This window comes from Schistocerca cancellata, chromosome 2, assembly GCF_023864275.1.
Source record: "Schistocerca cancellata isolate TAMUIC-IGC-003103 chromosome 2, iqSchCanc2.1, whole genome shotgun sequence".
NCBI classification, from domain to species: Eukaryota; Metazoa; Arthropoda; class Insecta; order Orthoptera; family Acrididae; genus Schistocerca; species Schistocerca cancellata.
This window is the reverse complement of record NC_064627.1, coordinates 226523590-226538639: the sequence shown is the minus strand read 5'-3', so window position 1 is coordinate 226538639 and position 15050 is coordinate 226523590. Positions and strand designations below refer to the sequence as shown.

The 15050-nt window shown below is 38.8% G+C and overlaps 1 protein-coding gene across 2 annotated transcripts in view; it reads right to left on the bottom strand.

Moving 5' to 3' along the window:
- The window catches only part of LOC126161556 (transcription initiation factor TFIID subunit 3-like), a 52631-nt gene extending 41223 nt beyond the window's left edge, over positions 1–11408 (bottom strand). For both annotated transcript variants that reach the window (XM_049917493.1, XM_049917492.1), the window contains exon 1: positions 10914–11408. The gene's annotated coding sequence lies outside the window, so the exon portion shown is untranslated. The remainder of the gene's footprint in view (positions 1–10913) is intronic.
- Between the last annotated feature and the right edge of the window lie 3642 nt (positions 11409–15050).

The following is a 15050-nucleotide window of genomic DNA, read 5'->3' as shown; positions in this document are numbered from 1 at the left end:
TTGTGTCGAAGCACATAAAAGACGAAGAGTTCATCTTTAGAAAACTGGCAGAATCTTTGGAAACCACTTACCCCAATCCTCATTCTGCCTTTCTCACCAAAAATTTTGGCAGGCGAACATATTCATCCTGTTTTATATGGAACATTCTGCGGCCTTTTACCCAGTCTCTCTTTGAAAGCCTTCGTTCTTAGTAACTTCCTCTCACTGCCGCTATCTATATGTGGCACACTCCCCCTTTTTCTCCTCTCACTTACACTGTCTCCTTTTGCCTTTCTTTCTCACCGCCACTGCTATATTTACATCACTTTTTACAGTCAATTTAAGTTCTTTTGAGTCAGGTTAAGAGCATTTGCAACCTATTTTTTATAACTGTGGTACTACACAACACATTGGCTTATGTTGCAATCTTAAAATAGCCTAACATGTGGTACACACACAATTTACATAAATTCAATGAGGATTATACACCATTGATTAGGACATTAGCGAGACTTGGCAACACATGTAAAGTAGAAGCACCAGCCTTTTGACAGTGCTCCCCAGTCTTTGTCACTTCCAAGTTTTGGTAAGTAGTAAAGGAAGTGAAATCATTCGCTTTTGTATGGATATAGGAAATTTTATGTCTTACTATATGGTAGCAGGATGGGTTGGCAAGATGGCGAGTCAAGGACAAGTGTCATTTAAGTCCTTGGTTGAAAGGTAAATTTGTATTATATTTTTGCTCTTTTTGTACATTTCACATTTTGGATACCTTATCAATGCTGATGGTGGGTACGACACTTGTCAAATTGTCATGGTATTTTAAGACTGGCACAGAGCTGGAAACCTGAGCTCTGCACAAATGTCTGTCTTGTTTACCTGAACTCCGTTCTATACACATCCCCATCTTTTTAAAATACTTTTTGCTGCAAATAGCCACATTTGTGCACTCACCTTTAGGATTTCGCTAAATATAATCAGTTAGTTAAGATGGTGAGACAGGAAACCGCCTGTATAGGTATAGGATGTAAAACATCCTGAGGACCATAACTGATAGCACCCAATGTTAGCATGGTTGAGCTGTTCCAGTTACACATATGGTCACATCTTGCCAGCATTGTATGGCAAGTCAATGAGGCGCTGCAGATGACTGATGAATGCTGACTAAGTTCACACTGCACTGTTGCTGATGGACACTATTGGGAGATGGAGTAACACTAAGCATGACCTACACCCCCTACAGAACTGGGAAAAAAAGTTCATAGAATTAATTAGTGGGAGTACCGCAGATCAGCGTGGGGCAAATCCAGGCATCATGCCAGACTTACGCCGCCCCTTCTGCTTACATCATGACTAGCCGAGCTCATCTGTACTGGGAACATAAGAGCGCGAAAGGCAATGCACTGTTGAGGGCCACTGGTCATTCAGGTACCTGACTGAGCCTCTGTCAACAGGGTTCATTGCAATAGGGAAGGCAAAAATGTAGCTCTAAGCAGACAGTTCAGCCCAAGACAATGAACTGACCACAGTGTAAGCAACTTGCACTTGGAGTCGGTTACGGTCTTTGAGGAGGATGGTGGTATGCATAACAGAACAATGAAGTGGAGACAAATACAGCACACGGTGGTACTTCATACGAATGTGCAAGTTGCTCTTTAGAACGACCTTAAAGAGTGTTGGATCATATATTTATATCGGTGGTGGCACACATATTAATGCTGGAGAAAATCCAATCACAATTAGTGTAAAGATTTTCAATTAATAGCTGTTGAATTAACAAAGTTAAACACCTATAAGAAGTTACTCATTTGTATATTGTGTGTGTGTGTGTGTGTGTGTGTGTGTGTGTGTGTGTGTGTGTGTGAGCACACCACTCACCTACTGGTAATGAAGATACTTTCTTCAATAAATTAACTTAAGTCCCGGGAAGATCTTCAGCGCCCAAAACTAATACAGGTGTGTGTACGAGTGCATGCACACTGTGGCCAACATATGTGGTATTTCCAGGGGTGTCTGTTGATAAGTAATTTTTGTTTTTATTCCATTCTATAGTAATTGTGGTGTTCTGTCTGTTGTATATTTATGGATAGTCAATTGTATTTTAATTGAAGTAGTAAATATGGGACATTTGGGTTTTTGAGCTGAGGTTTTGGTTCCACTTTTCTGAGTTTTAGATGTTGGTTTTTTGTTACGGATAGCCTATCTGTGATTGAGCTATATAGGTCAAGGGAAATAGCAGATTCCTGTGGTTTGTTGGTGTACTGGAATGCCGCAATTTAATTTTTTTTTTATGTCATTTGTTTTGGGATGGTCGGTGTTTTTCTATTATTGTATATTTCACGTGTCCCTGCCAAAAACCCACCACTGTTCACAACTGTCCCATTAATTTCATTTTATTTTTTAAGTGACATGTTATTGTGTCATTTTTATTTTTATTTGCATCTGCTGCTGGTGCGTGTATGTAGTGACGTCATTGTCACCACTTTGTATACAAGGAAACTAGCCGTTTCTGCCATACTAATGATATCAAGGGTAAAAGCAGACAGGTGGAATCTGACAATTCTGTAATGTATCAAGTATAAAAAGCATACATGAGGGTACTGCTTGCTTAAAAAATCAGAAATAAATATATTCTGCAGGAAACAGAAACAAAGTAGTGTTGAATGCCATAAAACGTGGCACTGGGAATGACAGACAAATACAACAACATACAAATCACAGATAAGGGCAATATAAAAGAAAATATTCAGGAATGAGCAGATTTTCTAAATGAATAATTCTCTAGTCCTCCACAGAACTTACAGCCAAATCTTCCCAATAGACATGTAGCACTCACAATGACACATATACCTAGCACGGCAATTATGTTTTACACGGAGTGTGAAGTCAGGAAGACAATTTAGAAATTAAGTTAGCAGGCATGGACAAGGTTCCAGTCTTTGTGCTGAAGGTGTGCATCAACAGCTTGCAAGCCTCATTAACAAACATGCAGTTTCACTATGGTCTTCATTTTGAAAAGTGAGTTGCATGAATAAATATAAACTTTTTAACAAATAACAGTTTGGTTTCTGAGGTGGGAGAACAATATCGACAGTTACAGAATTAACAAAAGTGGTCAAAATCCTTGACAAGGATTACTGCATTAAAGATATATACTTAGACTCGTCTTATATCTTAGACTCGTCTAAGGTTTATGACACTGTTGACCATAAAATACTGCTAAAAAATCAAGAAGCAATTGGGGTGAGAGGTATGGGGAACTGGTTGTTCCAGTCTTACCTGAAAAACTCTGTGAAAAATAGCAGAGAGGGTGCACATTGTAACTGCTGATAATATTTTAGTTAAACAATTGTCAGGCCAGAAAGACACAAACATAGTTGTACCTCACGATAGTTTACTGGGTCTAATTTTGTTCCTAATATATATCAATAACTTTTAAGTATCAGACATGGAGATAGTTATTTTTCTGATGATCTCAATTTCATAGTGACTGTTAAAATAGCAGACCTATTATAAGAGAAAACAAATGAACCTCTGAAGGAGTTTACAATTGAGAAGTATGTAATAAATTAACATTTAACACAAAGAAAACAAATAGTAGGCACTTCTGCATAAAGAAGAAAAGTAACTCTTGTTGCATTAAGCATATATGAGAAATCTACAGATTGTGTACCGCAATGAACAGAGTTTTTAGGGACAAATATCAACCGTAACATAAAAAAAATTGTAAAAAAGAATTTCATTAGCATGTTATGTTGTTACAGTTCTATCATTAAATTTTAAAAGCCAATGTTGTGGTTACACAATATTCTAACGTACATTCGTATCTTACTATGGAAATTTAAGGCACAAAATACGGATAATTTTTAAACTGCTTGAAAGGATCATAAGAATATAACTGGATGCAGTAGTCTGGCTTACTGTACAGAACCCCCCCCCCCTTTTTTTATTTTTTATTTTTTTTACGCTGGGGGGGGGGGGGGGGGGTTGAGTATATAAAGGAAGACACCACTCAATATTCCATTAATAATACTCCCGGTGATCAAGAAAGAAAATTCAGTTTGGACTTACATTTATAAAGGAAAAACAAACTCAAAACAGCATTTTCTATCAGGGAATAAAATTGTACAACAAAATACCATATGAGATGATGAAGAAGAAGAAGAAAAAAGTGCTAAACACATCATTTAAAAGTAACCTAAAACATTCACAACTAATGAATGCTATACAATTAAATACTACCCGCATTAGATGTTAACACTGAAAGGGGATAAACATCCTGTCACACTACAATACATGATCACAATGTAATGCTATTACGAGGGAATCTTTTGCAAAAACATATAGTGTACACCACTAATGTATCATTCTGAGTTTAACATCTTAGTCAGCATAATGTGATGCCGACTAAGGTCTTCAGGTGGATTCAGAACAGGACAAGAAGACGTGCATGTGGCATAACTGCACATTCACAGGCCCGACATCAGTTATCCAAACAGACTGGAATTAGCTCAAAGAGCATAGCAACAAAGGGGTCAAGAGAAATTTTTCTGATTACGGTTTTAGGGCGCAAAACTGCTATGGTCGTAAGCACCCATTCTGTGACTCAGGGAAGTGTAAAAAAACCAAATGTTAAATCAGCATCAATGGGAGCGAAACAATGTCATCTCACTAACACTGATAAACTCAAGGATGTGATCGGCTGAGTTTGTGTCATCTGCTTCAAGGGAACATATATCAGGCAACAGCTGTAAACAGGCACGTAGCGGATTAAAATAGGGGCACTGAAGTAAAAGGTGTCTCACCATCCACAGTTGAGAGCAGTGGGTACAAAGCGGAGGAGGATCGCCACTTAAAAGATGTCGATGGCTAAAAAGACAGTGCCCTATCTGGAGTCTAGTTAAAATTACCTCCTCTCAATGACAAGTCCGGGAGGAAGAGGTCCGATCACAGGGAAGAGGTTTTACATCCTGTAATTTATTATCGGGAAGTGTAGACCGATGTGTGTGCCGTAAAAGAGCAACACGATGACATAAGACGCTTTGCAGATCGGCAAAGGGAACCGTGCGAACAGCGGGCCGAGGAAGAGACTGCAGCCGCTATATTGGCTGCCTTGTTTCTGCAGATGCCAATGTGCCCTGGGATCCAGAGGAATGCCACGAAGATGCCCCCCCCCCCCCCCCCCCCAAGTGGAGGCAGTCCTGAATCCGGTGAACAAGAGGGTGGACAGGATAAAGAGCTTGGAGGTTGAGAAGAGAGCTCAGCGAATCCATGCATATAATATACTGTAGCCGCTTATGGCGACGGATGGATTGGACAGCCTGCGGAACAGCATTAAGCTCCGCAGTAAAAACTGAACACTGGTCGGAAGCCGAAATCTAATAGGGGTGTTGGGCACTCCCAACACCAAATGTGGTCTTTGAGCCGTCAGTGTAAATAAATGTGGCATCCTCCATTTGTGTGCACAGAACAGCAAATGCCCGATGATAAACTACAGGGGGGGGGGGGGGGGTACTATCCTTGAGAAGCTGAGAAAGGTCACGGAGAAGGCAGGTCTGGGGACAAAGCCATGGTGGCACCGTGCCCCCATTTGTCGAGAACGTTTTAGGAAAGTGGAAGGAAAGAGAACGTAACAGACTCCCGGTGATAGAAGAGAGGAAGAGCAGCCCCTGCATACCCTAAATCCAAGGAGGCGTCGAAAAAAAGGGCATGGGTCAGATGAGCAGGCATGGAAAACAGATGACTAGCGTAATGACTCAGTAGGACAGCTCGCCAATTGGACAGCGGAGGTTCAGCAGTTTCAGCGTAAACGCTCTCCCTGGGGCTGGTGTAAAAAGCTCCAGACACTAAAACCAATCCATGATGGAGGGCATAGTTGAAATGCCGAAGAATTGACGGCCGTGAGGAGGAGTAAACTATGCTTCCATAGTCCAATTTCGAGAGCACTAAGGCGCGATAGAGGCGGAGGACGACCATTCTATCCACTCCCCAGGAGGTACCACTCAGAAATCAAAGGGTGTTGAGGGATCGCAGGCTGTGAGCTGAAAGATATGAATCGTGGGAAGACCAGCACAGTTTTCAGTCCAATGTAAATCCCAAGAATTTGGCGACGTGCGCAAACGGAAGGTCAACAAGGCCTAGATGTAGGGAAGGCAGAGGAAACTCCGTATGACACCAAAAATTTACACAGACTGTCTTACTGCGAAAAAATCTGAAGCCGGATTCGATGCTCCACGAGTGGAGGCGATCGAGACATCCTTGAAGATGTCGTTCAAGAAGGTTGGTCTATTGAGAGCTGTAGTAGATTGTAAAATTGTTGACGATGAGGGATCCCGTGACACTGGGAAGGAGACAATTCATCATAATTGGATTTATGGTGATAGCAAACAGTACAACACTTACCATGGAACCCTGGGACACCCTGTTTGCTTCAGAGAAAGAACGGGAGAGAGTAGTATTCACCCGCACCTTAAATCCGTGCTCTGTCATAAATTCACAAATGAAAAGGGGTAGCTGACCTCGAAAGCCCCAAGAGAACAGTGTGCGGAGGATGCCTATCCTCCAACAGGTATTGCATGCCCTCCCCAGATCAAAATACATTGCTACCATTTGGCGTTTCCTGAGACAATTGTTCATGATATAAGTAGAGAGAGCAACAAGATAGTCAACAGCAGAATGATGCTTTCGGATATGGGGCGACAACTAGAGAGGAGATGTTTGTCCTTTCCAGGTTTTGGAACAGGAATTTTGTTTCACCTTGTGACGTAACTGTTGTCTTGTGTGAAGTCCACAGGGGCACAGCACATTTAAAATGGACTCTGTTTGCAGAAGGTGTATTGGACTATGTGGCAGCATTCTCTAGTGTGGGTTACATATGTTTCTAAATTGTTTGCGAGTGCTGTTAGCGATTTATTCCTCTCTTGAGTGCTATTTGTGACAATAATATTTGAGGAATTTGTGGCAGTCTGTTAGTGATGTATTTTGATGTTGGTAGTTGTGGGCATTAAGAGTTGTTTTCAGATGTGGAATTATTAGTACAGGGTGCGTATGGATGCAGATCTAATTTTATGTCGTATATTTCGGTAGTTATGGATTGGGTCCAGCATATGTGGTGTTGTCACATGACAATACATGGCTTTCTATCTGGACCAGTTCCTATTCCAAGTAGTCTACACTGACAATTCAAGAAATTGTGCTGTTGACATTTTTGCTGATGCTAGACTTGTGTGTTGACTGTTTTCATGGTTATAATTTTCTGTTGTAGATTGTATAGTATGTTTATGTGCATAATTATGTGCTTCCTGTTTACCAAAACTGGTGTTAATGCACTTTTTTATGAATTTCTGGATTTTGCTAGTTTCTGGTGATTATTATGACTGGAAAGTATTGTGGAGTTTGTTTTACCTAGATTTGTGAGTTTTGGTTTTTAATATTTGTTACATGGGCGAGTTTGGTTTTGTGGTACCACAGACAGTTTTAGATATATAGTCAAGTGAAATTACTGGCACTGGGTTTTAGATCTGTGCATGTGTTCATGGTATCGTGGACTTTGTTTAAAGTATATATACGTTAAATGAGATTTCTGATACTTTTTCCAAAATTGTGGTTTTGTTGACTATTGAGGATTCTGATTGCTTCATTTTTGCTTAGCACTTATTTTGTATCTCATCAGTATTAGGACAATATATATTTCGTTTGTCAACGTCTAAAATCCTCAAATTCCCGCAGTTGTCCCACTAGTTACAGGTTAAATATTTTTCATAATATTTGTGTGTCTTTGTGGGTAATGAGTGATGCCATGATCACCATAGCTTAAAATAGGTATGTCCACCATCTCAATGACATCACAGGTCAAAGCCGATGGGTGGATACACAATCTTTGATTTTGCCCAAGATGTTCATGGTGCAGGAATCATCAGCAGTCACTGTGTGTATGTGTATGTGTGTGTGTGTGTGTGGAGGGGGGAGGGGGGGGAGGGAAGATAGTTATTAACCACAAAATTTTGTTTTGCATTGTAAGGTATTTTGAATAAACTGTACGTAAATCAAGGAAACTGTACAGTAGGAACAACCAAATGAGGAAGGGCAGTTGTTAAAACAATGAACCTTTATTTGAGAGGTTGGAGTTTGTTCTGAACAGATCCCGATTTGTGTTTTTCTAAATCATTTCAACAACATCATGGCTGACCGATTGCCCTACTTCTTAAAATTAGAACTATATATCCTACTTGTATGTATATTTTGAGCGATTTATTTTCACTGTATTACCATGACAGATCCTATACTATTTGAAGATGATCCCTGAACGATTAAATTAAACGTTTAGGAGATTTTTATTGCTCAGTTGTTTTGTAAGGGAAATAAATTATGAAGTGATTGATGATGTTTTGAGAGCAACTTTCACTATTTTTGCAGAGACAAATGTTAAGGAAGGGCTTTTCTTTAATGCAAGATACGTACCATTCACTTGTTAGATTTACTAACAGTATATATCACCCACACAAAGGTGCAAAGACTGGTGATCACGAACATCACGACGCCAACTCTCTCATGGCCTTCAAACACTGGCAGTGAAATTTTCTTCCACCATAAGGATTCTAACTGGCTTACCTCCAAGTCGAATGCAACTGAACAAATGTGCGTTAGCAGCTCAACTACAGAGGCGAGTATATTCGAAGTCAAGACCCGTGAATTTATATAAAAATGCGATCTCCCTTCATTTTGACATGGCCAATCAAAACATGGAAACAGTTTCAGCAACAAGACCAAGGGAATGTGAAATGCTTAACAAGATTCAGAGGACTGGAACACCTGGCTGTCAATAACTGATGCAGCTTGTTCCAGGTTCAAGGCCAAGAGAAGTTACAAGCTACAAAAACGAACAGGCGATAAAAGCTATCCAGGGAGGCACCAAATGTCTACTGAAGCCAAAGATAACGGTATGCCAAGGGTGACGAAGTGTCAATTTTTGCTATTTCACAACACCAGCTGAGGATAAAGGAAATATTTTAGTCGAGCAACTTTTGTTGACTACTAAAGCACTACAAAAAATTCTGCTGGACAGTGTATAGTAACTAGTATGTAAAAAGAAGAGACAAAACCCATTTACTAGTGGAAGACCAGGCAGAAAATGATATAAATCATGTCAATTTTGAAAAAAGAGAATGACACAGAATTTGACAACATCTTGTGAAATTGTTCACTGAGCAAAAATTTTTTACAGCTAGTTCCCAGGGATAGACCAGCATTTGAAAGAGGGAAAAAAAATTGCAAATAGCAAATACTGCACACAGTTTTCAGGCCATAAGAAAGTGCATTTTTTTCCAACTGAAGGGAGAAAAAGTGATCACACATATGGGGTATGAAGTTGATTACAGTGTCTGAATGATTTTTGAGAAAACCTGACCATTTGACAGTAAATGCCGCCTGCAAGCTAGCTCTGCCTGTTGTTTTTTCTTAAGAGATAATTCCTACAATATCAGCTAACAGCACACCAATAACAAGGTGGAGTGTTAGTAACGTCCCATATTCTATGAACACACAGAAAATGTGTTCCTGCCTTCAAGAAATCCAATAGCCTATAATATTTTTCACTGGTGGTTGTATATATATCATATGACTTTACCGTTGTCCAAGTTCTTTTCAGGGAATGGTATAGTGGTTTTGCACTGTTCCTAGCTCAACACATTTTTGTACCCTAAGTACTACAGAATTCTTTGCAACACTTTAAATAGTTACTCGAATATTCAGTAAAACTAAGAGATCTATATCGTAAAACACACTGAAGCCATGGATCAACAACCTTGTAGGAAACACACCAACCTACAATATACTGTCGAAGTGCTACATCTACCTTGGTGCAATTTCTGAACGAGTACAGGCCTACACCTTCCTCACAAGAGGAGCAATTAATGCTCAAAGTAAAATGGTTGCTAGCAGATCAGAAGTCATTAACGGTTGTTGTCACACTGACAACAAGAAACTGTTCAGAATGAAGTATAAGACGACACACAACAGGAAGGTTAAGTACAACACCACTGTGCTTTATTAGGCATGGTACTTTTGGTCATTCCCTTGTCTTTCTACAGCAACATAAACTATGATATCACAGTATCAACATTAAAAACATAATAATAGTGTTAGTCATGAAGTATAGTTAAAAAGAGAAACTTAGATACCGGAAAGGTTAAGAAAGATGTCTACGACATTCCTTATAACGATAAAGTTAACAACAATTTCATTAGGTCTACGTCATAGAAATTGTTAACTTGCTGCAAAATGCAGTAGAAATAGAAAAACATAATTCGAACAACTAACCTTGGCACAGAATGTTGTATGCAATAAAAAAATAGAAACACACTGGTACTGCCGGTGTTAAGTGAAACCAGTGCAATGAAGGAATTGTAAAATCTAACAACAATCTGATTCGAAAGTAAAAAGATTTAAAACAGGGTCACTTTATAATCTCTGCGAATTAACAAACGCAATATAACACTCGACCTGAGATGTATCAAAATTAGAGCATCACATGTCGAAAATAATTTGTTGCAAAATTCAACCACGTACACCAACAAAGTCCAGCATCTCTCCATACAAAATAGGTACAGTATATATTCCTTTTCGAATGGTAAATGAGAATGGTTAAGGTGCGATCTGTTGACAAAACTGTCATCTAACATTCACATTGTCTCCAGTTTAATTATTTCTCAATTAAGACTCCACTTTACCACCATTAATACATATTGCGTAATCTCTCGAAAAATAAATTAATTGGAGGGATGAACTCGGCCGCATTGTTAGAGGTTACATTCTCAAATTTCACGAAATTTTTACCAACACTGAAATAGTATTTTTGAGTTCAATCATAACCAAGCAACGAAGACAATAACAAAATTGTTACTAATAAAGGATTAAGAACCTGATTAACATCTTACCTTACTCTCCGCAGCGATAATCACTTATATAAGATATTGGCATATCTTTGCCATGCAAACCAATTGCAGTTCCAAGAATATTATCAAATATCATATTACTCATATCACATTATTAACACCATGTGTTCCAGTTTTGAAACGAATATGCAACTTCATAGATAACATTATCCTACACGGCTACCAACAGCAAGGCCATCACGTATGTGTGCTTTGTTATTTCTGAAATTGTTACGGCAAGGATACACACCTTTAAAAATCTAAAGATTTACAGATTCCTGCATAATGTTTGTCTGAAAACTGTTCAAAACTTTCGCAAAAGAATACCATACTCCACACTAAACCCTCGACAGGGATGGAAAGTATATAGGATATATACCAAGCTCGTCTTGTTATAAGAGTTAAAATTTATAGTAGTACTTGTTATGGCCTATGTCCTCATTACAAATATTTTACACAGCCCAAAATTGTTTCACCTTGTTCGTTCAACATCTTCCTAACCACAAACACAACACGCTTCTAAACAATAAATATTCAACTGTCTTTCTCTAAATAGATATGATGCATGTAACAAGTAATTTCTCTGATCAGCATAGTCAAACAGCATAAAAAGGAATTCCCAGATTCACATTTAATTAAAGAAGGGAAATATAGTTTCACTGATCGAGTCATAAATGCAGACTCCGGACCATATTCGAGATAGTTTACTGGTCAAACGATGGAAAGAAGTTCACCAGTGACAGACAGTGGATAATAAATCATATTATTTCCTAAACGCGTTCACACAATGCTATCATTAGATTTGGCCAAAGATCGCTCTTTGCGTGGCGTTGACGTGACTGAGACCAGGTACACTGAAACTATAGCAAAATGAGAGAAAGTGTAGGTAGCATTTGGGATAAAAGTGACTCAAGCCGGTTCGCACACTCAATGAAAGTGTCGCGACAGCTACTGGTATTCTGTAGTGGTAATGTAGTTTCATACGTGAATTCCCAATTTTTAGTGGCGCACCTTTACAGCCGCAACTTTTGTCATGCCACAAAAGTTAAACTTTGCGGCGCCACTTTCCTTCCACCACCGCTCCCCGGTGGCTGTATTTCGAAACACAAGCATTGTGTCGGAGTTAAGACAGATACTGAGGAGTCATTGCACTGTACTCCATTCAGTTTCAGTATATTTTCCTTTTATTGCTGAAAAAAGTGAAAACAGTGCTCGACAGGCACAGTTTCGCAGCTTATTGATTGACTATTCCGTCGGCTCTTAGTAGAATATTTTATTCATTATAAATGAAGAAGTGATTTCACTCATAACTTATATTTGATTTTGTGTAGCAGTGTCTGTGTGTGTGTGTGTGTGTGTGTGTGTGTGTGTGTGTGTGTGTGTGTGTGTGTGTAGGTAATATTTGCACACCAATGATGTATGCTACAACCTTAAAATTTTTTGGATGTATAAATAAATAAACTTATTATCTAACCAAAAAATGAGTCGTATAAACTTCGTGATTGGCAAGACAAATCAGTATATAAATTGTGGATTATAAGCTGGAAATAGCCCCTAAATATGATGAGGCAAATGTTAAACTAAAAATTAGTTATTCCAAATGCCTTTGTCGACGAATACAATATGATTCTAAAATCTCGGAGGAGTGGCGTGTTTGCAGATGATGTTTACATGTCAGCTGTTGGATAGTTTGGCATAGCGTACAGCACCTTCTTTAAATATGTGTTTGCGGCCCCTGATTTGTGCCTGCGTGAAACCTATTTTCCAATGGCATATTTGGGTTTCATCTTCCTGGTATTTGACTCTTGTCACAGCTCTAATGCCACAAGATGCACTGATACCTGCACATATGATTCCAATTATGCCATACTGAAAGATGTGCAAGTACACAGAATTTGTGGCGTCCTTTGTGAACTGTAGTTCACGCTTCCCCTACAGAAAGCCACAAGCTATGGTTGTGTGTGTGAACCCGGCTTTACACAAGGACGAAACGATCAATGACTAGCTTTTCACAATAAGGAATTAAAAGTTCACTGCAAGTAGTAGCCTACTGGAAAATCCTCCACCTTGTCTTAAAAAACACAGTGCAAAAGTACAAAATATCAAGAAAAAAGCAAAGATAATTTGTAAATATTAGCCCTACACATGAAAGTAATAAACTCGGTGAGTTAAGTGTTGGAACTCTCTGATGACAATATCTGTGAAGCAGATGAGCTATATTCTAATTACAAAGTCCTACAAATTTATATTTTGCATTTTTTTTGCAACACTGGTAATCATTCTGGGTGCTCCTAATGATTATTGATGTGCCGAGTTCACAAAAGCCAGGGGTTTCCCTCTATATGTAAAGTTGTTTGACAAGAAATGATGAATATCCAGAAAATTCACAAAAAACACATACATTCAAGAAAACTTTTATTTAACATTATGAACAAGGCAATAATATCGAGGATGACCTTTAAAAGATAGCTTAGATTAGATTAGATAAGATTAGATTAATCATTCATTCCAAGACCCACAAAAGATGGGATCCTTCTGGGTGAGAAACATGTTAGATAAACACATTACAAAAATGTAATTAGAAAAACTTGAGTTTCATTAATTTTAATGATCCTCAGTCAATAAACAGTAAAATTATGTACATGAATTAAAATTAAACTTCTAATATTTACAGGTTTAATACTTACATCTGCTTTCATTAAGTCCATCATTCACACAGTAGCTAGATACTTGGCTATTGCAACCAAGTATTGTCAAAAAATAAAGCAAATTATTCATTTCAATGATCCTGTTAAGAACAGTCAAATTATGTACAAGATTTAAAATTAAACTTCCACTATTTACAGACTTAAGACTTACATCTGTTTCCATACATCCATCATTCACGCAGTAGGTAGTTACTTGGCTGTTACAACCAAGTAGTGTCAAAAATTATAGTATAATAAATTTTCATTAAATGGTCTACTGCACTTGTTGAGTAATTCATGGATGGAATAGAAGGGGTTGACCATCAAAAATTCTTTTAAATTATGTTTAAATTGTGCCTTGTCTGAAACTGTAGACAGTTCAATCAGATGCCACGTTTTTCTATATTGCAAAAATACACTGTCAAAAAAGAATAGCAGCACCAATAAGGGGCTATACAACATAAACAAAAGTTGGTGGCATATCTCTACATCTGAAACGTAATGTCTATTCAAATTTCACACCAGTCGCGTAAGGGTGGCGATGGTAGTATCACTATCTGGATCCAAATCATATTTGCTTTAAATATATGCTGTAACAGTCGTGAGCGTTAGTTATCTTTGAGACTTGACACGGTGAGTTGACATGAGTTGATGCTAGTCAAGAATGCCTCTAAGGTGACAAAAACGCCATTATTATCACCTCTCTGAGTTTTAATGAGGTCGTGTAGTAGGGCTACTAGAAGCTGGACTTTCCTTCTGCAGTACTGCAGAAAGACTTGGCAGGAATGTAACCACTATACACGATTTCTGGCAGCAGTGGTCATGAGAATGTGAGGTCACAAGAAGGCTAGGCTCCAGATTGAGACATGGCACTATGGAGAAGGAAGATCACTATCTTTGACTTATGGCTCTGGCACATCGTACTGCATCTACAGGAGCAATCATAGCAGCAGTTAGCACAACAATGACACAACGAACTATTACAAATCGATTACTTCAATGTCAGCTTAGAGTCAGATGCCCTGTAGTACACAGTCCACTGTCCCCAAACCACCGCCATTTGTGACTTCAGTGGTGTCAAGTGAGAGCTCATTGGAGGTCTGATGTGTTTTCTGATGAAAGTTGGTTCAGCCTTCGTGGGCGATGGCCAGGTATTAGTTAGAAGAAGGCCAGCTAAGGGTCTGCGACCAACCTGTCTGCATGCTAGACACACTGGACCTACATCTGGAGTTATCGTCTGGGGTGCTATTTCGAATGATAGCTGGAACACTCTCTTGCTATCCCATGTACCCTGACAGTATATCTGTGTATCAGTTTGTTACTTTGACTTGTTGTACTGCCATTCATTAACAGCATTCCATGGAGTGCTTACCATCAGGATTATGCTCGCCCACATACATCTGTCGTTAACCAATATGCTCTACAGAGTGTCGACATCTTGTCTTGGCCTTCT